The 27,840-nt window shown below is 38.2% G+C and overlaps 1 long non-coding RNA gene across 2 annotated transcripts; it reads right to left on the bottom strand.

Moving 5' to 3' along the window:
• Positions 1 to 21,154: 21,154 nt before the first annotated feature.
• Positions 21,155 to 27,374, bottom strand: LOC120512068. 2 transcript variants are annotated; one of them, XR_005629931.1, is made up of 3 exons: positions 27,131 to 27,374; positions 26,648 to 26,771; positions 21,155 to 21,377 (listed from the first exon to the last, which is right to left on the bottom strand). It is a non-coding gene; the product is annotated as an uncharacterized LOC120512068 (long non-coding RNA). The 2 variants fall into 2 exon arrangements; XR_005629930.1 differs by having other exon boundaries at positions 27,147 to 27,374.
• Positions 27,375 to 27,840: the final 466 nt, after the last annotated feature.

The following is a 27,840-nucleotide window of genomic DNA, read 5'->3' as shown; positions in this document are numbered from 1 at the left end:
AAAGTGATGAAGAATATGCTTGCCTACACCTGCTTTATTTTCTGCATGTCCTAATATATCTGAGATTGAAGGGAATATTTTTCATTAGAGACAGAGAGCACAGGCATCTCCCCATCATTGCACTGAGCAAAGAGGTATGAAACTGCTATGTCCATGAAGCTGTTAATGACATTGTGATAACTGGGGCCAAACCTGAGTTACTGACCAGGGAATTTTTCAGGTACTGCTATTGCTTTTGGGCAGTGTGCCAAGGAGGATGGACAGCTGTTATCTTGGTATCAAACAGCAGGAATCTCCCTCAGCAGAGATTCTTCATTAATCTAATCAGTGTTGTGGTATGGTGGATAAACCTTGCATTACTAAAAGAAGGGATAAAATTAGATGGCAGGAACTAATAATCGTTTTTTACAGTGGAAGCTGGTCATCAGTGGAGACAACAAGGGTTTCAGATTTGGAAAAAGGAATGAAACAGATTTTATCTGTTATTTAGGAGGTAGAAATAAAGCCTGATTAAAAACAACTACAGAAAGGCCTCATAGAATTAAGACATAAAGTAAGAAAATGGCAGATGAAATTCATTGTAGGCAACTGTAAACTTCACATCAGTGAAAAAATTCCAGTTTAATGTATATTTTGAGCAGCTCCGGTGGGACTGTTTCTCTATGGAAATAAGATCTTGGTTTTCACAGAAGAAAAAAAAAACAAAAAACAAACCTTCAACTACTGTTCTATATAAGTTAAAATGATAATTTGTGTGCTTGGAATTATTTAAGAAAAGAAAATAGCATAGTAGAAAATGTCACAATCTTTGTTCTCCCACTCTTTGAGTACAGTGTAGTCTCTTAAGGACATAGGAAAAATGGAGAAGGCAAAGAGAAAAACAACAAGAGTGGTCAAATGCTATTGTTGAAGAAAGAATTAAACTAGAGATCTATGGGAAACATTATCAAGGCTTTTGTTGTTAGCAGTTCCTAATAAAGCAATCAGTGCAATAGAAAATAAATAACAAGGGAAAAGCATTCATTATTTCCTCTGTAGCAGGAGCCAGGGGACATCAAATGAGATGAGTGCAGAAAACAAAACACAAATATCTCTGCAGGATGCTCAACAGAAAGGGCGTCAGGACAGTGGGCATATTAGGTGGGCAAGGTTTCAAGAAAGAATTGCACAAATTCAAAGAAAAATCTGATGGGAGGCTACTACTTATGAAGTATGAACGTCCAGGATTTACTGAACTGCTTGTCATTGGATATTAGGAAGGTGCTCAAGAGAAATATGCCTCTTTCCTTACACCTGGCATAAGACACTGCTGGAGACAGGATGTTAGATAAGGTCAGCCTTTAGTTTGATTTTTTTTCTAAGTTTTTGGTCACCTTTCTGCTTGCAACATACCACAAACTATCCCTCTGTCACTCCTACGATACAGCTGCAATTGCTTTTCTACTGTCACTACCACAACCATGGTGATTCAGATGGCTGCCTGCATGTGAAAGAGTTTTTGGTCACCTTTCTGCTTGCAACATACCACAAACTATCCCTCTGTCACTTCTACAATACAGCTGCAATTGCTTTTCACAACCATGGTGATTCAGATGGCTGCTTGCATGTGAAATCTGCTCTTATCCTTGAGCTTCAGTAGGGTCATTCCTCAAACCAAGCTGGTGTGGGGTTAACTTCGGTGTAGCAGACACTGACTTCTGTGGGAGTTGGTTTAAAACGATATATCTGCTTAAGAATTTTTCTGGAAAATGAAGAAAATAATTATGACTTTGCTGAATGCAGGGTTTCACATATATGTCAAGAAACCATACCACTAGACAAGCATAAATATGTATGGTAGCTAATAAGTCTTCCAAGAATTTTAACCAATACTCTCTCTGTTCTGTGTTTCAGACTGAGTTTTTTCTTTCCAATTAACAAGTGCTGGTGGGCTTCTTTAGAAACAATAACTTTTTTTTTTTTAATTTTTATTTCTTTTAGGCAGACAGGTGCAGGCCAAGAATATGTCTCACTTTATGTAACTGGACAGTTCTTATCTAACAAGAGATTTGTTGCTGAATTAGAAGAAATATTTCATCACAGGAAAAATCTTTATCCATAGCAAAACTTGGGAAAAGAAAATGGCAAATCTAGATATTAGTAGTCTGGATGAATTAAATAACCCAGTCTTGCAAACAGACATGATCATGTTTCCAGATTGTTTCATTATTTGTTTTTGTCAGGATGTATTTTATTATATTATTTTCAATACCAGTGTTAAGCCTTCAAAGAGATAATTACTTTATGCATGGAATCCAAAATTATGGAAAATAACTTTGAAGTAGGGAAATATACTGTAGATAGATTCTGCAACTTTGAAAGCACAGTAACTGCTCTCCAGAAACTGCACTGCTTTGAGGAGTTAAAACAGAAAAGTCAGGAGTTATAGGCAGTTTGTCCAAGTAAGTTATGAGATCCTCCTGTCTATAGGTGACAAACACTTCATAGAAAGCCAAATTCTCAAACCTCCCTCCATTATCTCGTGGGGTCAGAGGGCTGTACAAGGCTGCTCCTCAGCGTCTCTGACCAGGACAAGAAAATAATAATAAATAAAATAAAGAAAATAAGACAATAAAGAAAATAAACCAAGCCCAGAAAAGTTTTCATCCCAGAATAAAGTGTTGAACCAGAGGACATGTTACAGCCTGTGAACTGCTTACTGGTTCTTTCATACACGATACTTAGGCCTGTCTTTGGGTTTGTGACAGCAGAGCAATGGAACAGAGGCTGCATGTTCTTTCAGCTTCTTTTGCATCTCTGCAATCCAATTTCCCCTTATGCCTTCCTAGGAGACATTTTGAAGTTTCGAAACATTTATTTGAAATCTTAAGCAGACTGCTTAAGCTCACAGGCCAGCATGCTGCTGGCAGCATGGGGTCTCTTCATTTCCAGTTGTGGGTTTTCATCACAATATCCTCTGCCAGGAGAAGAGTTCAGACAGCCTCTAGACACTTCTCTGGAGATCTAGTCAAACCTTCCCATGAATGCAAAGTGGCTGCAGGCAGTCCACATATTTGTGAGCCAGAGGAAGAAAGCAGGAATCAGAAATTTAATATCTTATTGTAAAAAGTGAGTGCCTGGAACTTCAAGTATACTTCCATTCTGAGGACTACATTACAATAGATTTGTTTATGTGTCTATATAACCATGGCATTCAAGACTTTTCTCCAGTTTAATCAGGGTATAGCCATGTCCCCTGAAATCTTTTGAGACACGTCCTTTGTTCTTTGGATTGGGAGATCACAGCATTGTACAAGAACTCATTGAGGTTTTCTGCTCTCCAAATACATGCCTCAGGCAGACCTTCCAAACTTTTCACTCTCATGGGACGACTCACCATTTCTTAACTGTGAATATATCTGCCGTGTCCCTGCATGTTCTGGCCTCTCGTCATTGCATTGTTCAAACTACAGAGCTACAGTGCTACAGAGACCTGGATTCTGCTTCTGGGAATGTGCAATGAATGCCAGCAGGCAGGTAAGTATTTTCTAGGACTCTCCCACCCTAACAGTTATTGTGGGGCAGCAGAGAGCCAAGGGTCCTGACACAACATGTACACGTCATCTAATTTACTCTTATGCTTCATTACAAGTTACATTAGAGAAAATAAATCAACAAAAATAAGTCAACATCTACCCATATTTGTTGGGAGCCCTGGAACACAGTCTATTTTCAGTTTAACTCCTGAAGTGCCTCTATCTTCCAACTCTCTCAGGGAGATGTGTTTGGATTTTTATTTCCAGAACACCTACCCACCTTGCACAAGCCTGGACCTGATTACCTGTTTACAGAACAACCGGGTCCTTATGATGAGGCCATGCAGATCCCCCAGTCAGAAGGCCAGGTTGTTAGGAAACTTCTCAAGAAGGGTTCTCAAAGGCCATTGCTGGAGTGAGCAGATCTGCTGAGTCTTGTAAGCTTTGAGTCCCTTGCCTTGTGACTCTGTCCATCTGTGGCAGGGGTATCCTGGCTTTCTGGTCCACTCTTGCTGGAACAGCACAAGATCAACACCCTTGTCATAGCTGGGGCCATGAATCTGAAATAATGCTAGAGATTCCCATAATGACTGTGCTTTGGTCATAAGGATGAGGTCTCAACTGGCTCTTCCATATGTGTGCTCTGCAGAGCCACAGGTGTGTCTCCCATCTCTTATATTGGCCTTGCTAAACCAGTCATCAGACAGCTGTCATGCTTGTACTCATTTGCATGACTATAAATGTCATCCCACATGAAGAGTCTTGTCCCTTCCTTTTGCTCTTCAGTTTTCTCTTTCACCCTGTCTCTTCCACTGTTTCGGATCTGAGCACTGTCTTGTCTTCTCGACCTCCCTTCTTTGCCACTTAAAACCTGTGGCACAGTATATCTTAGGTGGAGGGGAGCTTATGGCCTTGGGTATCCAATTACGTTCTGGAAAATAATTGCAGCCTCCTCAATCAATTTCAAACACGTTATGATTGGCTCTTTTCATCTGATTATTTCTGCAGCGTTGATATGAACTCAACATCTGCTGCTTCTTTCTATTATTTACAAAATTATTATTATTTTATTGGCTAGTGTAGTGAGAGAGTGCAGAAGTGCCTGTTTGGTTTGACCAAAATTCTCAAACAGATGTTTTCCAGTTGTAAGAAAATATGACCTTTATATAAATCAAGAAATTTTTATGTTGTTCCCAAGTACTGGAAATAACAGCATAGTTTAGTGATGGTTTTCATAACTTAAAAGGTGAGTTTCTAGCTGGGATGAATATCAGTTGTATTTGTACTTGTACTGTTTAAAATGAAAATGCAGGTCTATTGACTGTTCTTAGCCCATTTGCCTTGTAGCGTAGCTCTGAGTATCTTGAAGTCATAAAATGAGACATCTCAATTGATGGGAGAAAAGTGGTTAGTAGAAACAGAATACCAAAAACCCACTAACTCACTAAATAGTTATTATACTGACTTTGTCAGACCAGAAATTGCAGCTATTGCATTCCCCTATAAACAGACTTCTCTACTCTGATACTGAGGGAAGACATCTGGGACAAGTTTGAAATATCACAAAATGGGTTATGCATATAATTTCTTCCAGATCATTCAGAGAGATAAACTAGAGTAGATGAGGTAAAGGATGAAACCAAGGATGGCTTTGGTCCTGTGTTTCCCATGCTTCCTATAGCTTTTTGTCTCTTCTGGGAGACTCTGTATGCTAGCAAGTTCCTCTGATTATTTTATTTTTCCATAGCACTCAAGTGCTCAATTAATTGTAGGCAAATTTCCTTCTCTTTCTTCTAGCAAAAGAAAAGTCATGTTGAAGTTCTGGCTTTGCTGATAGTTACTGTGTTTATTGAGCATTAGAAAGGGATGACTGGATATTCATTTTCTGACAGTGAGATCTACTTCCAAGCAGCTTCCTCTTCTTGCTTTCTCTTTTCTCAAGGCTGCCCTGTGGCCACATAATTTTTTCTACCCCTTTCTACTGAGATTGCCTCCTCACTTCCAGATACGAGCCAAAATCTCTTCTGACAATCTTTGAGCAATTGCAAAGTACTGGATTGAGATTGTTTCCTTATGACAATGAAATGAAAACTCTACTTACAGTGATATAGATCTGAGCAGCTTTTGAATGTGTGACATGGTTTTTAAAGCCTCGTGCTTTAAATCCTGATTCCAGTGCTTGGGCTTGAGTTTTGAAATACAAATTGCTCATGTATTAAAGGGCCAATAAAAAGTGATGCTAAGCAAATTTGGCTGTGAAGCCATTATTTGTTCACATGATCATTTTCTCCTGCTTCTACCTATACAGAACTTTTAGCTTTGAATTTTGCTTTGTCCTTTATGTTGAGCAAGCCAAAACTCAAAGTGCAGCTCAGATACAACAAGAAAAAAAGTTCACAAAGCTGGTCAAGTACAAAATTGTAAGGTCTCCAGCCAAATACCCTAAGTAGCTTTCCACATACAGAGACACTGGTCACAACTTTGCTTTGTAGATTTGCAAACCTGTGACTAATCAAAATTTATTTATGAAGTGCATTGCAAAACCTGAAGCCAGATGTGTTTTGCGTCATTTAGACTTTATTGGGTACATTTAGTTGGAAAGCACATTTCTTTTTTACTCTCTTCATGGGGCAATGTTTGCACACAAAAATTCCTTAAGCAACCCACAAACTGCCTCTAAAATATTAATTTACTTTGTAGCTGAACACTTGAAAATTACAAGTATAAGCTTATCAAGCTGTGTGACAGCTTTTCCATAGCTGTATTTAGGCTTCTACACTTGGGGTACGCCATGCAGTCACATAAAAAAATCTGGTGTTAACTAGATATTCATAATGGGTAAGAAATGAGAGAATTCACTATATATTTTCTTGTACTTTTTTGTCATGCAGATATTCATCTGAAAAAAAATACTGTAAAAAATTGATTTTTGTAACTTGATAGGCTTAATTCATGTCAGCTAAAGAACAGCAATGTATTCTGAAGCTCAGTTAGAAATGTGATCATATATTTTTAAAAGAATAATCCCAAGCATAGAGAAGCTAATTAATTTCACATCATCCTGAATGAATTTTAAATGGGCTGATTTTTAGAAAAATACATGGCAACAGAAACTAAAGTCACAAAAATGTATTTCACATATTTGAATATCCACAAAGAAGTTATTTTTGGCTTTTCCATACAGTAGGTAAATCCATCATTTTTCAAAATTCAACTCACACCATGGGATGATTTCACTGCAAAACTATGGTTTTATTATATTTCTGAAATTCATGTAGCCAGAATTAACCAGTGTTTTGTCTGAAGAGCTGCCCTTCTCAGTTTAGAGACAGCCCACAAACTACAGTAAGAAACAGACGTTGAATTACTTATATAATTTAAAACATTACAGCCTATTGTCCCTAGAGAGGAGAGCTGCACAATTATATGTGGAGACCTGACTCAAGGACCTGATGTTTCCTAGGTTTCATATGCCAATAAAATCTAAGAGTTTTTTTCCAAGCTCATGATAAGCTCAGCTGCTGTACATGTCTTTGAAGGAATAATAACTGAAGCGTTGTATGACTCTGTTTCATCCAGCACAACCAAACCAAGGGATCAGGTTCAGTCTTAGCCTTGTACATTGATCAATACCTTCTGCCAACATATTAACCCCTTAACCATCACAGAAGGAGACAATATTATACCAAAAAAAATCTCCAGCAAGATCCTTAGTTTCACAAAGTAAACAAACAAACAAATAAAATGAAAGAAAATGCTTGACCCGCACACCCTCTCATTTCAGAAGGGAAATGTTTTATACAGCAGCTGCTATATATAAAGCAAGCACTACAAGAAGAGCAAATCTCTGTGCAGCACCTGTGACCGTTTTATAAAGAACCTTGTTGAGTCCAAATGGGGTGGAGTAAATGGATAACTTAAAAATCTGTTTCACCTGTTACTACGAAATAATTATGAAAGCATTAAATTAAGTGTCAGAACTGCAAGATTTTTTAGGGAATATAGGCTTTGAGAAGTCTTTGCTTAATTAAGGTTTTATTAAGAAAATATTTGTTAATGGCATTAGTCTTTGTAAGTCTGCTGTTTTAAAAAGATCTTCTCTCTCTGATGAACAGCATGGGGCTTGTAACATATTTCCAAAAGTTCAGTTTATTTGTGGGATATTATATTTGTGACAGAAGTCTTCCTCAATTAAGCTTTTTTCTATTTTATATCTGTCTCTTTTCCCTTATACTCTGTCACTTGCTGATAAATTTTCTTGCTTACACAAGTGAACAGAATTTCAGAGTCAAAATGTGATTTCTGCTACTTTATATAGGATGGTATGTCTCCAAAACATTGATTGTTCTGTTTCTGTCTATACAAAATATACCTAAATAGCTGAATTTTCTTCTGTTCTTTCATGTAGAAGGCAATGCTACAGCTAAAATGCTGCTAATTTTTACTTTTTCCATTATATTGTAATTTTCAGAAGAGTATAAAGACAATTATAAATAATATATATTGAAAATATTAATTGCACACAATTAATTCTTAATATTAATTATTCTAATAAAAATACATCTTAGAAATATTTTTAGTTCTATGCAATTCCTCTAAACTATATATAGCTCTCAAATGTTTATCTGGTGATCAGAAAGCACCTGCTGTTGTACTTGGACACCAAATCCACTCTTGGGATCCTGTAACATCTTCATGACCTTCTGAGGAAAAAAATGAGCATTCTCCACTGATGCTGTTTAGGTTTTGCCTTCTTTCTTTTATATGTTCTCTGTAGTCTTCGTACATATATTTGTAGCTCTCTAGCCTATTGTACTGGTGGCTAGTTTTCACAGTACTTTGCAATGGCCTTTCCCTAAGCAGAAAGACAAAGCAAATTCCAGAGCTCCAAGCTCCAGGAGGTACAAGGCTCCAGTGCTATCTTGGTTCTTCAGGGAACCAAGCCCTTCGAGATACATTCTCACAGACAAAGCACATCTAGTGCTGAAGGGGGGCTCCAGAGAAGGGGCTCGACCTGGGGGGAATGGCATTACCACTTGTCCTCCTCATTGGTCCTTTTCATCAATTATGCTAATTTCCTAAAACCTATAAAACATACTCAGCCCTGGGGGCAGTGGGCTTTTGTGGACATTTTTCCATTAACTTTTCCTGAAGGCCTTTAAATAAAGATCCTCTTTTGTATTACCTTCTTACTAAAATTATCTTGAGTTTCATTTCCAGGTTGGGCAAAAGGCAACATAACCAGACATGAAGCAAGAGATGTATATGTGTTACCTGATCCTTTTCATTTAGGCTGGAGTCTGGGCTTCACTACTTCCTGTATCACTTATAAGGTAGATAAAAAATACAAAACAAAAAATAGAAAGATTTCTGCCAAATAATTTTTGGACTAGAAGGGAGCACAGTGGAAACGTTTTCCTGAGAGAGTGCATGTGTGTTATACTCAGTATTCTCAGTATTCAGTGTTATACTGAGTATTTCTCTTTGTCTGTAGTCAAGCTGGGGCTCCCTGAGGAAAGAAGGAAGGAAAGCTCATCAGGGGCTTGGTGTGGGTTATCTGGAACAAGTACTCCTTTTGTGTTTCCCTCTTTAATTGTAGTGGTCTTCTCTCTCCACAAAGAAAGCCCACCATAGGTGTCCTACTGGCTGGAGTTCTTTTGAAAGGAACACCATTCTTCTTGGCTTAATATGCCTCATGCCATGTATGGACTGTGCTGCAGGAGGGTCTTCTGGAATGCAGAAACCATCAGAAAGAACAACTTGTCACTGCTTTACTCAAGAGAGAAATTAGGAAGTTTCTAGAGAATATGCGGGTTTGTATCAGATAATCAGATTTTTTATTTTGCATAAACATACCCATATACAGATAGAATCTGTCAGTTTTGTTCTGTATGAATGAACTGCCTATTTGCAAATTTTTTCTAGCTTATCTAACAAACAACAAAGGAAAACACTGTGGAGAAATGTTAGAGCCTGGAAAACATTGTGAGAATTTAATTGTTCTACACTCTCCCTTCCCTTCTGGACCCTTGTCTTCCTGTGTGACTGCAGGCACAAGGGGAAATTGCATAGCTCTTTCTTGGATGGGGTAGTGGAAAAGCACATGGGGGTCGGTCGTTGCATGGCTTCCAGGAGACCAAGCTAAGTACTCTGAAATCCTTGGCAAAAACAACCAAATGAGGGAAGAAATGGACTATAGCCACAAAAAGATAATATCCTTTCAATGATTTGCTTTTAAAAAATGTTTGCTGCTGGAGTGCAGCTTTATAAAGTGGGTACCTGCTTGACAATGTTGCCCTGCTCCTGCTCTATATGCTTCATTGCTTCATTCATTAAAAACTGACATTTACAATGTAATTATTTTAAATTATTTGGGTTCTTTTATGTCTAAATGTGAATATTTTCAAAAGACATTTTTTCATTAAAATATATAAAGCAAATAAATGAAATATATTTTGGGCATTAGATCAGAAGACTTTAGTTAGGTCTTTTTTTCCATGTCACCTCCTTAGGGAAGCACACATTAAATTGCATAGTTTGCATGGCAAAATAAGTGCAGCTTTTCATCAACAGTGCTTCTCAGAAAAAGCTTATTTTTCTAGTGGCAAATGCAGACTTCTGCTGGATGGAGCTCTGAAAGCAATCTAGATGTTTCTCCATTAAATAATTGTGAACACAAGGGATATTCTACTATTGCCCTTGAAAACGTTCCTGAATGTGCTCCTGAGGAATTTGGGCTGAAGATTGCTTTCAGATTTGTAACAGATTGGTGTGTTTCTGAAGTATTGTATGTGTGTATGTGTGTGAGTGCAAACACAGATACAAAAAATCCTCATGGTCAAACATCAGTCAAATGGAATATCATCTGTGTTTTTGGCTTAGACTGGCAAAGAGGAAATTAAATGCTTCAAAGGATTATTAGGACATTCTAAAAATTGGAACATTTAAACAAGAATAGGAAAAACATGAAGCAGGACAAGAAGATGAAAGAGAAAGTCATGCATGTAAAACCAAATCCAACAGATAAGCGTCCTGCTTTCAGACTTCCAGTAAACTTTCAGTGACTGGCAAACTTGGTCTTGACTGGCTGCCAAATATGACCATTTTAAGTCGTGCAAGACTTTATAACCCAAGAAATCTCAGATGAATTGTTTAACACTTTTCTCAAGTTCCCCCTTTCTCCTTCTAGTGCTAGTCTTACTATGTTTCTTATATATGGACATATTTCTCCTACACAGTCTTAATTTTCATAATACAGGGATTTGATTTAAAACCCACAACTATGTTAGAGAAGAGCTAGAAGCTGCAGCTTCTGGGAAAGGAGAGTAGGAATACTCTGCCCCCCAGGAAGAAGCAGGGTGAGTTTGGTTTTTCCCAGATGCTACACAGCAGTTTTTGTTTTGTTAGCAAGAGATGATATATCTGACCTTCCCCCTCCATTCTTCTAAATGGTGGTGAAGGATTTCTTCAGCAGATCCTGTATCCTTAAAAGTGACTCCAAAAGTTACTCTAGAACCTCTGGAATGACATGTTTCAGCAAGCACAGACAAGACTGAGTATGTGCTTAATAAGCAGCGGGTATCTGATAAGAGAGTCAAGTCTTTGCTGTTAAACTGGGTTTACATTTGCCAAAGTAAAGTCCTGGCCTGCAAGAAAATGCTCACAAGACAAAGACTGCTTTGTCCTAGAGACTTTGAAACAAGGCCCTGAATTCTTTTTTTTTTTTTTTTGGGTGTTTTTTCTTACCTGCTAACACTCCTTTGAGAATGTATGATTTTAGATTATGCTTCTGCTAAACAGCCCTCAGTGGCCCAATTTATAAGGTAGGCCTGGAGAGGCCTTGAAGTCAAATCCCATTATGGTTAACTGAAGCAACTCTTAACTTTCATCTAAAAAGTCATATCTTTTGAATGAGTTCCAAACATCTTCCCAAAATAGCTACATACAGTACACTTCAGACTCTTTATAACATTACTGCACACAAGTTCATGCTATTGTTCTTAGTTTAGCATGTTTTTCATACCTTTTTATATCTGGTTAAACTATTTTTCTTGGAAGCAAGTTGTCTAGGAAACATTTATTTGGATGGTTCATTGTAAAAGAGAACCTATATGTTTGTAAACATTATACTTCATGTATTTTTTCTGCATGACCTCATAAAAAGTTAGCCTTGAAGTTACTGATATATTGTTTATATGAACTATTATGTTTGCTTTCTATTCATGATCCTTAAAACACCTTGTTTTTATGATTTTTGAAATTTTGCTTTCTCAGGCTTGAAAACAACTGAAACAGATCATGGCAGTGTACTTATAGCTACTAGCTTTTCTTGAAGGCAGATATAACTCCAGCCCCTCCTTCTCAAATAGGAATTTCTTCACTTGCAAATAGCAAGTTGTACTAGGGAATAAAATGTTCCAGCCAATTACCCAAGCCATTTCTGGTTTTGCACTCTTTTGCTTAAAAGACAATGAGACTGCAACCGAACAACAAAGTTTAGACCCTGTCTGCAGTCATTTTAGAAATGTAAGCTATTCAAGCAGTTGAGTTTTTTTGTTCTGTTTCTACCATAAAGAAAGCTTTTTTATTTTTCATGGATTTTATGAGGAATTACTCCCTTCATCCAATGTCTTATACCCAGGTGTGGTAAACAAGCTCTTGAATACTGAGTTTTTCTATCACAGGTACCCCTTTTCTCCACCTTTGGTGTACATTGTGCTATCACCACACTTTCCTTGTCACTGAGTCAGTGGTGTCAGCAGCAGCTGTGCCAGATGACTGGGACTCCAGGGTACATTTTTACTACATGAAGCAGATGGTCTTCTTTATTTAACATTGATTAAAAATCAATCTGTCTTCTAAGTCTTCCCATCTGCAAAACACATAGGGTCAGGAAGTGCGGCTGGGATTTTGATTAAGTACATGTTTTCTTCTCCTCTTCTTTTAAAGGTATGAATGAAACATGAGGAAAATGACACCAAAACTTCCATGGTGTGTGAAGATTTTAAAATACTCGGCCAACTTTTTTTCTTTCTTTTTTTCTTCTCCAGCCATAGTAGATTATTTCTTACATCTGGGTTTCAGTAGAAACAGGAAGCTGATGAGTCAAATGTCCATAGGGATTGCCCTTATGGATATTTCAAAGCTGTTGGCAAGAATGAGGTAAATCACCTCAAACCTCAGGTTTTGAGGTCTGGTGAAGAACGCATTGCTGAAAAGGCTTCAGAGAACTTTGGATGAAGTCCCCTGGTAGGGAAATGGTCATTGAAATAATCACGTGCCACAGGTGCTTGAAATCCACTCTAACTGCGATTATTAATCCTTAACCATGTCCATTGTGCAGAAAATATCCACCTCCCTCAGTGACTTCATTAGTCACTTGGCTTGGAAAAATATTGTGGAGAGCATAATTTATCTTCCAAGGTCATCACAATTTTGAGAGAATTATTCTTATCTTCCTGGAAGGAAGGAGACAGTTTTAAGAGGGAGTGCCATTTCTGCTGCGCTGTATGTGCTGCTCTAGCTATAGACAGTATTTGAAGGAATTTTGCTTCATTTTCCTGGGTGAGTGCTAGCCTGGCTGAAAGACGGGAAACTGCATGAAATAAACTGGAGTTTTGTAACAGGCCCAAGGAAGGTAAAACCTTAAGACCCAGTTGCAAATGCATTTCCCCATGGCACTTCTCTTACTCCATGCAACCAGAACTATGCATGTATTACACCATAATTAAAAGTCAATTAAAAACATCTTTCCCAGCAGTTTACTTGACACTTGCATTGTAAAAACAGGAAATTGAATTGCATAATGAAGGATACTCAGTACAAAAATAAACACAAACTTATTTATTTAAGAATTGCTATGAATAGAATTGTGGTATTTCACAGTAAAATCATCTATTTATGACCCATAGTTAAATTCTGTGTCTAAAAAACAGATAAAATAGTAACATTACACTTTGTTTCAGTAGTCTTTTCGTTTTGGAGAGCCTAGTAAAGGATGTTTTATTTGAGCTATTGCAACAAAACCAATATTCAATAGAAAAAAAAAAAGTTGTGCCAATAGAGATGATCAAAGTTCAGAGATTCATTGTTTTTTCCATGGGCTTGATAAAACACACCTTGAAAACATCACATCCCAGGTCTGATACATGAAGTTCTAGGGTCAGCACATGAAAACAATGAACTATATGGCTTCATCTTTCTTTCCCTTTCTCCAACAAATGTAGAGAAGCTGGATGACTGGGTAAATAAGAGTCAGACATATTAACTAATTTAGGAGGATGCTGTTTGCAATTAAAATATTAAAAATCTCAAATAGTGGATGTTTTTGTGTTTAGTTAAAAACAGAACAAACCTGGAAACCCAGCTTGATTCATCTTTCAGTTTTTTTAAATTAAAATTGTCTAACCTTTTTTTAAGGTATTTGAGTAATGTCTAATTCTTTATTATTATTTGAGCTTTTTAGTTGTTTTTTTTCTATTGTACAATGGCATTATAAATTATGAGAAAATATTCCTATTTTAAAACTACAGTATGATGTAAAATTGTGAAAATATATTGTACAGTTCAAATAAAAGAATCAAGCATGAAATCAGTGGAGAACCTGTCCACAGACATGTTTTCCCATATGAATGCAACAGATAAAAAATGTAATAAATTCATTCATCTACACCCACTTTAAATATCTGAGCTGATCAGCAGTTTCACTGATGTGCGGCCAGACTTTGAAGTCTATCTTAGCTCTCTGGAATTCGACCAGCCACTTTCCAGACCATATAATGCATTGCAGATCTTTCCACATTATGTATTCCAGATGGCCGTATTCTTTGTGCATTTTGCCTTTTTTATTTAGGTTACTGGGGTGATTTGGGAATAAAACATGCATGCTACAAAGTGACAACTGACATATCCTTATGCTATCATGCTGCTTAGATACCGATGATGGACTTTAATGAATGTTTATGAAGTTTGGGATTATTGTTTTTTTCTCCCCTCCTTCAATCACTTTTATGCCTCTGGAAAATGAGAAACTGAATGTGGCAGATTCTTCATGCATCATACGTAAGGCTTGAGTTTCAGAGGTGCATGCACCCACAACTTTGCATGAAATTAATCATAGCTGGAAAACTTAGCACCGTTTGTAGATCAAGCCTCTGGTGAATGCAAGTTCCTCGTAGGATTTCCACAATAAGAAAAGCAGACCATAAATTGAATTATCTGAGGCCACCAAGCTTACTTTAGGGACCTGATTATCTATATCATTGCAATCTTCTGCCTAAGGTTGAATTCAATCATTCTCACAGGCATCAGCAAGATGTTATCCACTGCCACCCAGAAAATAGCAGATAAGCAACCAAGTAATATAAGGATCTTGTTCTCCTTAAAGGATCTGAGAGCACTGTATGCCTTGGGAGATACATCTATGTCATTTGTCACTCAGACCTCTAGATGGATCTTCATCTTCCACTTCATATTGTCTGTCTTACTACACAGATCTGGAACTAAGCCTTAGGTTTCCTAAGGCTACATTACTCTCATCTTCCTGCCCTCACTTTGCACTCATCTCTCATTTCTTCCTTGAATCTGAAAAGTCTGGAGAAGTTGAAATGCATTTGAAAAAAATGTAACTCCAGAAACCACTACTTGTTCCATGCTCTACTATACGACAGTAAATGGGGAAAAAAAAAAGGCATGGACAACTATGAAAAGCCTTAAAGGAACATAGATCTGAAACCTACAAACACTTAGGTACAAGCGTGGACAAAACTGCTGAATGTTGGCAAAATCAGGGGTTATTAGAAAAAAAATGTTGTGGGATACCATCTAAACCATAATGCCACAAGTCTTGTTCAGTAAAGAGAGGAAAATTTCATCACCATGGACAACTTCTGTGCTTTCCATGCAATGCATCCCACAATATCTCTCTTTAACAAAAGATAATTCTGCTGTAAGAGCTAGATAACTGAAATAACTTTTTTCATATTGGTACTCCATTAATGCCATCTGGAGACACAAATGTGGGCTGAAAAAAAAGGTTTTTTTCTTTTTCAAAAGGATATTTATTCTTTGTGCTACCTAATATATCCACCAAAGCATTGTATCAGCATTGAAGAAGTACAGTGTGCAAACTTGAAATGGGACATAGGGTGAGAGCAGATTTATCAGGGATATCAGAACCCATGCTGTTTTCTCTTTTCCGTGATTTTAACTGTTTGCAATATGCCTTCTTCCTTCAAAAATTTCTTTAATGTCCCCTACCCTCCTAAAAACTATGGCCTTTTAGACTTTAAACTGATGAAAACTGAGCTTTCAAATTATTACATTCCTGGCACAGCAAATGTCATTGAGGTTGCAAAAACAAAAGTAATAGAAAACAAACTCGCCCATACATGACACCACAGTGGAATCTCTGCTTCCCTCTGGCCTGTGGTTATTCTCCAGCCCCAAAAATGACACTGTCTGATATAGGTTATTTGTGACTGTAGCTTGATGCTCTTTACTGAGATGGAGAAGCACATTACCTCCAAACATGATTTTCTGTCTTCTGCTGGAGACGTTGCCCAGCACAACCTCAGATGCCTTGTGGTTGCTCTCTTGGCCTCCTGGTGTTACTGTGAGAACCAAGCGCCCAATTAGGCAGTTTCCAGTTTCCAGGAAAATTCTGTGGTAAAGTGCTGGCATCACAAAGGTTATTGGATGTCCCCCAGAAGTAATGAAACTGCTCAATTATTTATCCTATGTTTTCCCAAGTGTCCAGGCACTCTCCCATACCTTCTAAAAAAGAATTTTAGAAATTTTTTCAGCTCTCCACATGCTCCACTGGTACGTACCAGAGGACAGAGATGCTACAAATCTATTTGTACATGGCTAGAAAGTGAAATGACAATTAAATTTTACCCCAGACACTGTCTTTTGTGCGCGAATGTTGCACAATTGTTCCCTTAGCTGTTGTATTTGCAAATAAGTTCTTCTGTATCTATTCATGTTCCTTCTGTAGCTCTTTTTATTTTCACTGTATGTACAAGGAGCACTTTAAACCAGAACAAATTAGGAACTCTGTGAATGTGGTGATAAAAAAACCAAGCCCTTCCCAGTACATTTCAGTGGTTGGTGAGGTTTTTGCTGGCACCTGTGACTGGCCAGCTGCTAGCAAGGAAGAAATCCATGAAGCTGAAGAGTGCTTATTCCATCTTCTTTGACAAATCTTCACACTCAGAATAACAAAGTTCAGCCCTCAAAGACCATATTATTTTTTTCTGTGTTTGCTTACCAAACAGGAAATAAGGCTGTTTTCATAATGTGCCACAAGGTAAACCATCAAATTGGAAGTACATCCTTCTATTTAAAAGAGGAAATTGTTGCATAAATCTCAAAAAATCTTCTTGCTCCCTTGTAGGGGTTAATATTAATTTTTTATTTTAATGCCCAAGAGATGTGGCTGTTCAGCATTGCTCTGTTCTAAGTTGCTGTTTCTCAGTTTAGTGTTTTGGGAATGAAGGAAAATTCTTCAGTAAACTTTTGTATTCCTACAAACTGCCTCTTGTCCCTTCTATTGTGAGAAAAGGTACTGGGAGGTAGGTAGCTGCCTTAGTTCCTGCAGTTCTTATGCTGCTCTTACTCCTACTTTTAATATAATTTTGTCCCAAGGCGTTTCGACACTCAATTGCAGTTGGAATGGAGATCCTGAGTTAGTTTTTTCAGCCTAATGCAGCTGAAATACATACACAAGTCCCAGCTAAAGTAGGGAATGGGCAGGATCCAGTGGTTCACACAGACACAACATGTAAGAAAAAAAAGAAAAAAACCTAGTACAAATTACTTTAGTTTGATTTGCTTATTTTTGCATTGCTACCATCAGAATAGCCAAGTTGAGGATATATTCAGAGCTCTGAATAATGAGGCACAATGGTTGACGGGGTTACATCTCTCCCATTGTAGAGCTGATTGAGCCATAATCAGTTAGCTGATCAAGCCCACCAGCTCCTGCACCTGGTCTGTGAGTGCTGCCTTCAATCCAGGCAAGTGTTACTCTGAAACACAACATAAAGAAAAGTTTCTCTAGGTCACGTAAGAAGTTTCTGTCGCAAGCAAAACAAATGCAAACCTCTCACATCCATCTTATCGCTCTCTTTCTTTAAATAATGCATTTCTTTAGTAGCTGGAGTGACCTTCAGTGCTGAAACATCAGTAGCTTTTGGAGAGGAGTTTTATATATGGTACTCTGAGTCAGAAAGGATTGAATTCCCCTTCCTTGTGGACATCACTTCCATGTCATTCCACTTATTCCAAGGCTGTAAACTGTGATGGGAAAAGCTACTCTGTTTAAATTATGTTGACCTTATTGTGTCTTATAACAATTATCCTTCAGCTGCACTTTACCTACAGCTGTCCAGCACCTAATGCTGGGAAATCAAGGCTGGCACAATATTGAGGGCCATTCATCAGGTACTAGGGTCTGATTTCAATCTTAGTTAAATATCTTCCAGACTTTTAATGTTATTCCAGTGAAAACAGAATAAGTTACCTGGCAACAAAATGTGATTTTTGTATAATTAGTATTTAGTTTACTGCTTATCCTGAAAGGCATCAAGGAAAAACCATGCTAAAGCTGAGAGTTTATACATTTATTTAAAATCTGTGACAAGGTCTTTGATTTGCTGTTGACAAAGTTTCCAGGATCCCAAAAAGTACACAGAAGTAAGATTATGACATGCACCCATCGCACAGAGTAAATGAAATTAACCTTTGCTCAGTTGTCTTGAAAATACCTGAAGGTCTGCTCCTCTGAACTGTTTTCATACAGAAAATCTCAGATGTTGTCCATCATTTAAAAAAATGGATTTCACAAGGCATCTCTGCTACAAACAAAATAACACCAAGATTTTGCTATAACTTTTCCCAAACCATAAACTTTAAGACAAGAAGTATTTTATGAAGGGCCTGTAGAAGTGTGTGTCCCTACTCCTATGCACCTATGTCCACCTCACAGACCTTCAGCTCTCCAAACCCTTAGCCCTGTATTTAACACTAGCAACTGTATAATAGTTAAGTGTCTTCTGTGTCTCTCTGGAGTATCTGTAGATCCCTAGTTTTCCACCTAGAGAGCAAGGGAGCTGCATAGGCAGTCTTTGGGTGTGGGGCTAAGGGTGAGATACATAGATGTGACCTCATGTGTGCACCCACAGCAGATCTGTGAACCTCAGTCTCCTCCAGCACTGGCTGCAAACGTGTAGGTGGGTAGGTAGGTAGGTAAGAGCCTTAATTCAAGTGTCCTTTCTTGAACACTCCCATTATTACTGATATTATTACTGATATAGCTGCTGTTTATTAATGAATAAGCCCATGTGGTCACACTGACATGGGCATGCCCTCAGTAAGCCCACAGCTTACTGCCTGCACTTTCAGAGGTATCCTAATGCACATGAGAAGGCCTGTTGCTCCAGACAGTACTGCGTCTAGAAACTCTACTCTGAGATTAGAACACAGGCCTGGTCTAAGGGTAGTGTTCTTTGCTGTTTAAGAGCAAAAGCAATGCCATAAACATGAAGAAGGGGAGAAGGCATAGTGCTAAACATAAACCATACCAGTTATTGCAGACTATACTGCAGTAATCCAATCTGTTAGGAAAAAAAAAGGGGGGGGGGAGTGGGGGAGGGTGGGAGGCCATAGGATAAACGGGTCTGACAAATGTTTACATACCAGAACTGAAATATAGGACTTCTAAAATGCATGTGGAGCTAAGTGATTTGAGATCTAGTCTTGCAGGTATGTCAGTCAGTTCAAGAGTCAGGGATCCAGTGTAAAAGGGAAATTACTAATCAGTCCTCTACAGTCAAAGACTGTTTTCCAATTATAAACACCTTATTGCCAACATAAGGATCAAAACTGGGCATAGTCAAAGCTGTGTGAACAGCAAATTTTGAATGCCACCAAATCTTTTCTCTTTCAATATCTCAGTCCCACTGATGATATACTCAAATTTCAAATCCATGTATGTAAAAAAATGTACACATCTTAGAAAAATCAGAATTCATATCTTATTTATATACTCCTTTCTGAATCCTGTGTCCATGATAAGTAAGGACTGAAGATTGTCAGGCATCTAGGGACAGGAAATATTAGAAAGCTTTGCTTTATTTCCTTATTGCAGTATGAGGCTGAAAGGTTGCAATAGCTCTTTCTAAAACCAAACACTTAAATATTTAATATCCAAGATTAAAAAATAAATTAGTGAATTCAATGTGTTTTACTATCAGAGATATGTGAAGTACAATGACAATTGTGGCACTGTATTAACACAAAAGTATCTTTGGGGTATGACCAAAGCCATGTCTCCGCAGGAGCAGAAAAACAGTTCTCTTTCAGAGACACTGCATAACAAGAATACTTGTCGCAATTTTGAAAAGGGAAATAATTCCAAGAAAAAAGATTAATTTCCACCTATGCCCTAGAAAGCTCTAGCCTCTGCTATTGATTTTTGTGTTGCAACCTGTGTTACAGATGAAACATTTCAAGGATTCTCCTAAATGCTGGTAACCTCTGTACAGCTTCAGGACAATTTTCAAGATGTTTATCCACAAGGGAAGGTCCTATTTTGGAGGAGAGTTTGTGAGCCTGGACACTTTGGAGCCATTCATCTTCTTCTTTCCCAGCATCACCAAGGGGTGAGACAGGATATATCCCTGCCTTGTCTTCTTAGTGTTCATATAGAGATTACTGGTACTGCACATAAATTTCTCCTATTCTTTGAGGCCTTGCTGGTCCTACCTGCCTTCTCACCCTCCTCCAGCAGAAAGTTCCAGAATTTCACTGTCTGCTCTGTAAATGAGTACCTTTACATCTGACATAAGGTGATCCATTAATGTCATGGAGTGTCCTCTAGTTCTAGAAATGTGAGATTGACTGGACAGGATCCTCACATCCAAGTTATTCACTAATGATTTTGTAGTTATTCACTTTATGATTTTGTAGATGTATGATATCATATCCCAGCTCTCTTCTTTCTGTGCCAGAGTCACAGCCCTCCTAATCCTTTTGCTAAGACTACTGCTATGCCAACCTAAGCATTTTGCTTTCCCTTGTATGTGCTTTCCAAATACATTACACCCCTCTCATGCTTCAGAGACAGCTCTGCATGCCGCACTACAAGGCTTTATTAGGTGGCAAAACAATGTCCTCTGCCATTAGGGTCCTTCCTGTTGATGCTAAAGATATTTTTTAATTTTTTTTGGGGGGTAGGTGGGAGGTTTTACTGACTTAAAGTAGAGGAGGGACCAGCTTTGGCTGCAGAAAGTTAGCAGAGAGGGTGTTCAAAAAGGCAGCAGAGAGCTGATGAGAGTCATGGTTGGTGTGTCTGGGGACATAAATAAATAGTGGCACTAGTTATGATGAAGTAACAGCTTTGAGAGAGAGAAGAAATCAGTACCAGCTTTTGTTCTGCATCCTGGTAGCCCAAAAGCTCATATGTAATTGCTTTACAATCTCTTCTGAAGAGGAACTGTGGCCTGGACAAAAGGTTGCTGCTCAATAGCCATGCTTTTCTGTGGATAACATTTATTGGCTTCAGACTGAAATGTTTTAAGGTGAAAATTAGAAAAGAAAAATAGATGCCTCAATCTTTAAACTTGGATTTGGTTTTATTTTCCTTCATCAGTGTGACAACACATGTTTTTCAGCACATCACTCAGATAGCTGGCCAGCTGGCTCACTTGCGTAGGGTGAGTTTCCAGTGTCTGGAAATGTCCTGATGTATGACTTGTTAGTGGTCAGACATCAGAGACTTGGTGTTCATGCTGTGAGATTGCTCACAATCCGATTTCCTGTCTCCTTGGAAGAGCCACAGTCATCACTTCTCCATGTCTCCTGGATGGTATGGCATGAAAGCAGAAAACCTCTGAGCTCCCACTCAAACCACTGAAGTGCACTTTTTGTAAAGCAGATTTTCATTAAAAACCATATATCCCATATAACAGCAAAACACTTTTAGAAGAACTGCTGAAATGCTGATTACAATAGTATTTCCTTCAGGAATGTCCTTTTTACTTGAATTTCTTCAGGAGTCCCAAGAAATCAGTGGGATTAAGTTACAATTTGCTGTGGACCTAACAGTGTTTGTTAAATCTTGTGGTTACATGAAGTGCAACTCATATTCTCATTTATCTTTCACATATTTTTTAAATCTATTTCTCATCAAAACTCCTCCATTACAGGTGGACTTCCGGAAAGGAAAGGCAGCTACTAATCTGACATGATTCATGTAGTGAAGACCTGACACCTCCAGCCATTCTTTTCAAGTGCTGTTGGCACTAGTTAATATTTTCCACCTTTACTTTAGGTAATTTCCTAGTTTTCTACAGACAAGAAAAACATTTCAATGACACCCACAGCTCCAAAACACTACTTAGCACATAATGAACTAATTTAAACCAAGTCAATTTGATTACAATTTTCTGCCATGTGAAACAGATGCTTTCTGCCAGGGCCAAAAGCCATACATAAAGAACAGTAGCTTGTGAGCACATTCCTAACTTTAGGTGTAAATCAAGCCTGCATAGTACTATAGTTCAAACAACATTTAGTATAAAGTAAGAAAATATATGAAATTACAGGCTTAACCACTCTGTATTTGCCATTTCATTCCAGATCACTTCCCAGATGTAAAAAGATTTTCCTTTTTGTAAAGTTTAGTTCGCTTGTTTGAAAGAAGATTCAGTAGCTGCATATTTTGTTTGTAGTGAAAGTGTAATTTTGTACTAAAATATTTGTAACAATGTGATGGAACTATCAATCTCCACAAGACTAGGCTGTTGAAATTTAACCTTTAATATAAAGGACTGAGTAAAAATAACACATTTTTTAATCTCAGTGCATCTCCCTCTTAAGCATTTTAAACTAAGGGCATCATAAACTGAGGCAATAATGACTGCAGCACATAAGACAACTTGTTTTATTCTCTGGGACCTACAAAAGCTGTTAAATCCTCTGAGCAATATATAGATTAATGTATTTGCATTTCAAGCTTTTGTATACTTTTTATCACCCCACAACATCAAAGGCAGGGTTTAGATCTCCTAACAAAGTCAGAATACACAATAGCATCTCTCTAATGCTGCCACGTGTGGTTAACAATAGGACTGTAATAACAAGGTCCTAATTCAAAAGTCAAGGCTCCATGTCGTTAAGTCATGGATTACACAGAACACTCTCTAACACAACTGCATGGCTTAGCAAAAACCAAGTGCTAGCTTAGGAGAACATTTGGCACTTTCAAGTCATTGATGACGGACAGGGGTGATCTCTTTGCTGTGCTTTTACAAAGGAGATGTATACATCTCTTCAGCTACTAGGGAAGATTGGGCTGTATCCTAACAAAACTTTTGCTAAAAGAAAAAAATGTTTTGGTTCCCAGGAGGTAAAAGGAGATAACTGGCTGCTGGGCACATTTTGTATAAGCAAATACAGCAGAAAAGACTGTCAACAGTTTGAGGATAGTTGAGAAATGATTGCCTGAAGTGAAGAGATGGTGGAATATTCTGTACAGTGTTTTTGTATTTTTTATTAATCTATTGGCAGGTTCACTTGCTTTTATTATCCAGTTGTTATCTTTAAGCTGTTATTGAATGCAGTCTGTAAGAGAATTCAGAGCCAAAAGAGTAGGTAAAGCCACACAGAGCAAAAGTCTGAGGTGGTAGGAGCTGAGCACACCTGTCACGTTGCAAGGTCATTGTGACAAAGGGAACAAATAAAGAATCCTCCTAGGGAAAAAAAATTAGCATCTTTAAATATAGTCATATCAAGAATGATCTACAATAACCCTGTGTGGATACAATGTGAACTCTTGACACCATGATGGATGGAAGTGCAGAAAATCACACATTTCACTAATGTCAGTGAACCTGACACCTGTGTACCTAGTAAGTGAGCAACTTCTAGAGTAGAATATGAGCAGCGCTGCAGAGACGACATTCACCACGGATGTGTTTCAGGAGTTTTGTTTCAGAGTAGCTCTGTTCTGGTTTGTGCTACATGTCCATTAGCAAGGAGAATACAGTCAACAGGCTGTTAAGTGATGTTCTCTGGTTTAGTTTAACTGTAAGGGAATGTACTTTTTGTGCCCTGAGACCAGTCAGTGATCTGAAACTCCATGTGTTGGAGTGATTGGGAAACTTCCTTAAAGGCACTCTCTTAACTAAACCAAACAACTAATATTACTTAGTGGAACTAGAGAGCAGCTCCTTCCGTGGGCCAGACATTTATGCTGCTGCAAATAGGAACTAATGAGAAAAATCAGAACTGCTGAGCTGTACATAATTTCAGGAGACTGATGATCTCCTCACTGCTTTGGTTCCACAATAATATACTAGTGACAGATACTGACAAACCCAGAAATCATTAATCAGCATATGCTTAGTATGTAGTGCATATGTTAAATAAAAAGAAATGCTATTTAACGTGAATTTCATGTACTCTGATGCAAATTGTTTCCCAAAACAACTTTGTACTTGTATGGAAGTCCAGGTCAGAGAGGTGCTTGAAGAAGGGAAATCAGACACACCTGTTTTTTGTAGAACAGGGTTTTGTTGAGGGCAGTCATTTCACTACATTTACCACTACCTGTGCTAGACCTCAAATTCTTCCAAAGACTGAAAAACCATTTGGTGTGTAAATAATGCAGGAAAGGGTGAGGTGGAGCTATGGGCAGCTCTGTCTGCAGACCAGTGGACAAAGATGCATCATCCTCCTTCTTCCTGCCACACCTGGGAGCAGCGGCGGTGTGAGTGCAACCCGTCGATTTCTCCCCACCCGAGCTGATTCTTCTTAATAAAGGCATTAAAAAAGGAGAAAGATCTCCTGCCCATTTATTTCATAAAAGATGTTGACTAGAGAGATGACCCGGGGTGTTGGACCGAAAAGCCAGGGATCTGCTAATCTCCCGTGAGGACAGAATCCCCAGCTCTGTCTGCAGACCAGGGGACACAGCTGCGTCATCCTCCTCCTTCCTGTCACGCCTGGGAGCAGCGGCGGTGTGGGCGCGACCCGTCGATTTCTCCCCACCTGAGCTGATTCTTCTTAATAAAGGCATTAAAAAAGGCGAAAGATCTCCTGCCCATTTATTTCAGGACCTATGGCTAGTCTGCATGTGACTGAACTGCCCATTGGACATGCTCTTTCCACCTCTGTGACCGTCAGAAGACACAGCCAGTGTTCAGCTGTAGTTCCAGCCAGACCAGCTAAGTAGGTATTGCACATTCCTCAGCACACTTGGGGAGTTTGCTGAAAACCAGGATGTTTTGGGCTTTTTTCAGCATTCCAAATGAAACAATGAAGGTAATTATTTCTTTGCTTTTTAAAATGATACTGAATTTGTATTTAATTACAAGAAGTACCTGGAGGGATTCCCATGGTTGGTGGTTTTTTGGTTTTTTTTTGTCCTTCAAAAGTCTTTCAGTACAGCACCATTGTTGCAATACTTCCCTGAGGGATCAATCTTGGAATCCCAGCTCTGGCAAGGGTCCCACAGGCTCTAACAAGTGCTCAACTTGAGTCTGTGTTACTGATGGGCCCTGATTGGTGGAGAATTAATTTGGAAAAGGGGAATATATTGTATCTAATGGTATTTTTGCTGAAAAAAACAATGTTATTGCTTCTTGAAGCTGCATTAAATTCACCCGAGAGACTGTTTGTGTGTTAAACATTTCACCTGATGTTCTTTAAATGATTACAAATGATAACACATGGTATTTTGATATTTTATATTACTAAAAAGTATGAAAACTCATAAAAATTATTCATTTCATGAAAAGAATTTTGTTTCTGATTCTACTGATCTAAGTATTCATTTTGCTTAAGTAAAGAAAAAATCTTTTTGAAATACCCACATAACAACGAATCTCTTCCTACATTTGTGCTCCCTAGACTGACCAACATCAGTAAGACTGTTTCTAAAAACCTGCAGGTGTGAATTACTTCATTCTGAGTTCCACCTATTTCCCAAATATCTGCCAGCTGATGATGGATTTGTCACCAGTAGCAGGTGATAGGGCACAAGAATTTCAGCAACTGGTCCAATGAATCACAGGATTACAGACTCATTTAAGTTAGAAAAGACCTCTGAGATCACTGAGTCAAAAAAACAGAGAAGTGATGCATCAAATTTGACTTATCACTTCTGCAGGTGGTTCCTCTGCAGAAAATAAATTTATTTATTTTTCACTCGTTCATAGGTTTCAAAAGAGAAAGCTTTTTACTGGAATGCACCTTGTCACACTTTATCTCATCTGATATTAATGGCTATCATGCCAGAAAATGCAAAAGTTTCTTTTTTTTTAACCTGAAAGGCGTATCCTCAGAAAAGGTTACCGAAATAATCTTTTATCGATCCCTAATAAAATACAGCTCTGTCACACTGTCAAACAGGAAGAGTCTTACATATTAACTAGGAGTTTAGTTAACTGGTCTGTCAGGAGAGGCATCAGGAAAGAAGGCTGTAACTACTGAATGATTCCTCCTGTGGCTCCAGCTCGCAGGGGACACTTCCCCCAGGGCAGGCTGCTCTGCCTGACCCAGGCTGCTGCAGAACCAGCAAGGACGACGGCACTTGAAGACTCACTCCTGGTTGGAGCCTGGACAAGGGTGTGAGATGCAGTGACGCACTTTGAGACCTTACAATGGGACATACAGCCTGCTGCAGTTTTTCTTTCGTTGCTCAAACCTAGCTACTTGGCTGGGAAAGTTTTGATGCAACTTCTCGTTTCAAAGATGAGGATTTTTGTCTTATCTCATTGAAAAATATTATCACAAAAATAGCATAGCATTGCTTCAGCATACACTAGGGTTCAAATTTTTTTCTCTTATTAGTTTGATATTTTGCTAAGGGATGGAAAAAGCTCAGTATTGTTTACCAGTGATTTCATATAATGAACTATACACACCTGTTTTTCTTTCTGGAGTCCAGAAAGAAAGAACCAAAGAAAAAATGTTGACTGATAATATGGGGTTAGATGTTCTGTCTTGAACATTTTATCATAGATTTTTAGGTGTTTGCAACTGCACCCAAAAATTACAAAGACATCAGACATGGAGGATAAGAAACTGTAGATATCAGAGGTCGCAAACACAGATAAAATAAATACCAGTTAAACATCGTGAAAGTCCAAGATGAAATTCCAAGAATATAACTCTGACATTGAAGTATTTCCATCTTGAAAATAATGGGACATCTTTGCTTCTAACAACATACAAATGCAGGAATGCAATCTGTAAAAAATATTATATGTCAGAGTTAGCATTACATATATCACAACCATCTCACTTCAGTCAGTTTTAAACCACAAAAAATCCCTAAGTCTATTTTGAAATATAATACCTTGAACTGAGCCAAGCTTATGGCTAATGCATTTATTAATTATCCTGTCTCCCTGCATATTTGGGAACATTCAGAGCCTCAGTGTTCCAGCTGGGTTGCTTCACATCGACTGGAAATATGTCAGATTGTATAGTCTGTGATTGGATACAAGCCCTTCACATGCATGTTTTCATTTGAACCCAGATAAGGATTGCCCTTTTACAAAAACAAAATGGATGTGATTAGGTACTATATATTTCTAATTGCTCACCTTGGCTTAGTATTACCTGGAAGCAACAGAAGCATCACATTAATTTTTGCAGCTGCCTTTGCAACCTTCTGCCTGTTTAGTGTATAACTCTTTGGTGCACTTTTGAATGTCCAGAAGCAAAACAAAACAAACAAACAAACAAACAAAAAAAACAAACCAAAAACCCAAAAACAAACAAGCAAAACATTTTAAAAATTGCAGCTGGCAGCACAAACTCAGAAAGATTGTGTACTTTCCAAGTCAGAGGTGGCACAGTTCAAACATGTATGTGATACTGAAGTCAGAGAATCTTCTCCCTTACAGGAAAGCTATACACACAAATGTCAAGTGTGTGCTAATTCTGCTGTGACTCAGATCAGAGTGGCTCTCCTCAGTATGCTTTTGCCTGACAGCACTTGCCAGTTCAGTTTCCTAATCAACCCCTCTCTTCAGGGCAGGCATGTGACACTTGCAGAATGTGGCATGTTATTTTAGATTGTGGACAGATATGCACACACCTTCCAAGAGGCTTTATCCTCTTCACTTCTGTCGGGGTACATTTGCCTTGCATCTTTGTCTCCATTCTTCTAGCTTTTTTCTATGCTAAAAATCTGCTACACTTCTTAGCTAACACCTTCTGCTTACTCTTACTTTTTGGGCCTCAGACTGTGGCTCTGTATGCATCAGAAAAATAATCATGATCACTGGTCATTGATTTTTCAGGAAAATCA

This window comes from Passer montanus, unplaced genomic scaffold, assembly GCF_014805655.1.
Source record: "Passer montanus isolate IOZ18808 unplaced genomic scaffold, ASM1480565v1 scaffold7, whole genome shotgun sequence".
NCBI lineage: Eukaryota > Metazoa > Chordata > Aves > Passeriformes > Passeridae > Passer > Passer montanus.
This window is presented reverse-complemented; position numbering and strand designations above follow the sequence as displayed.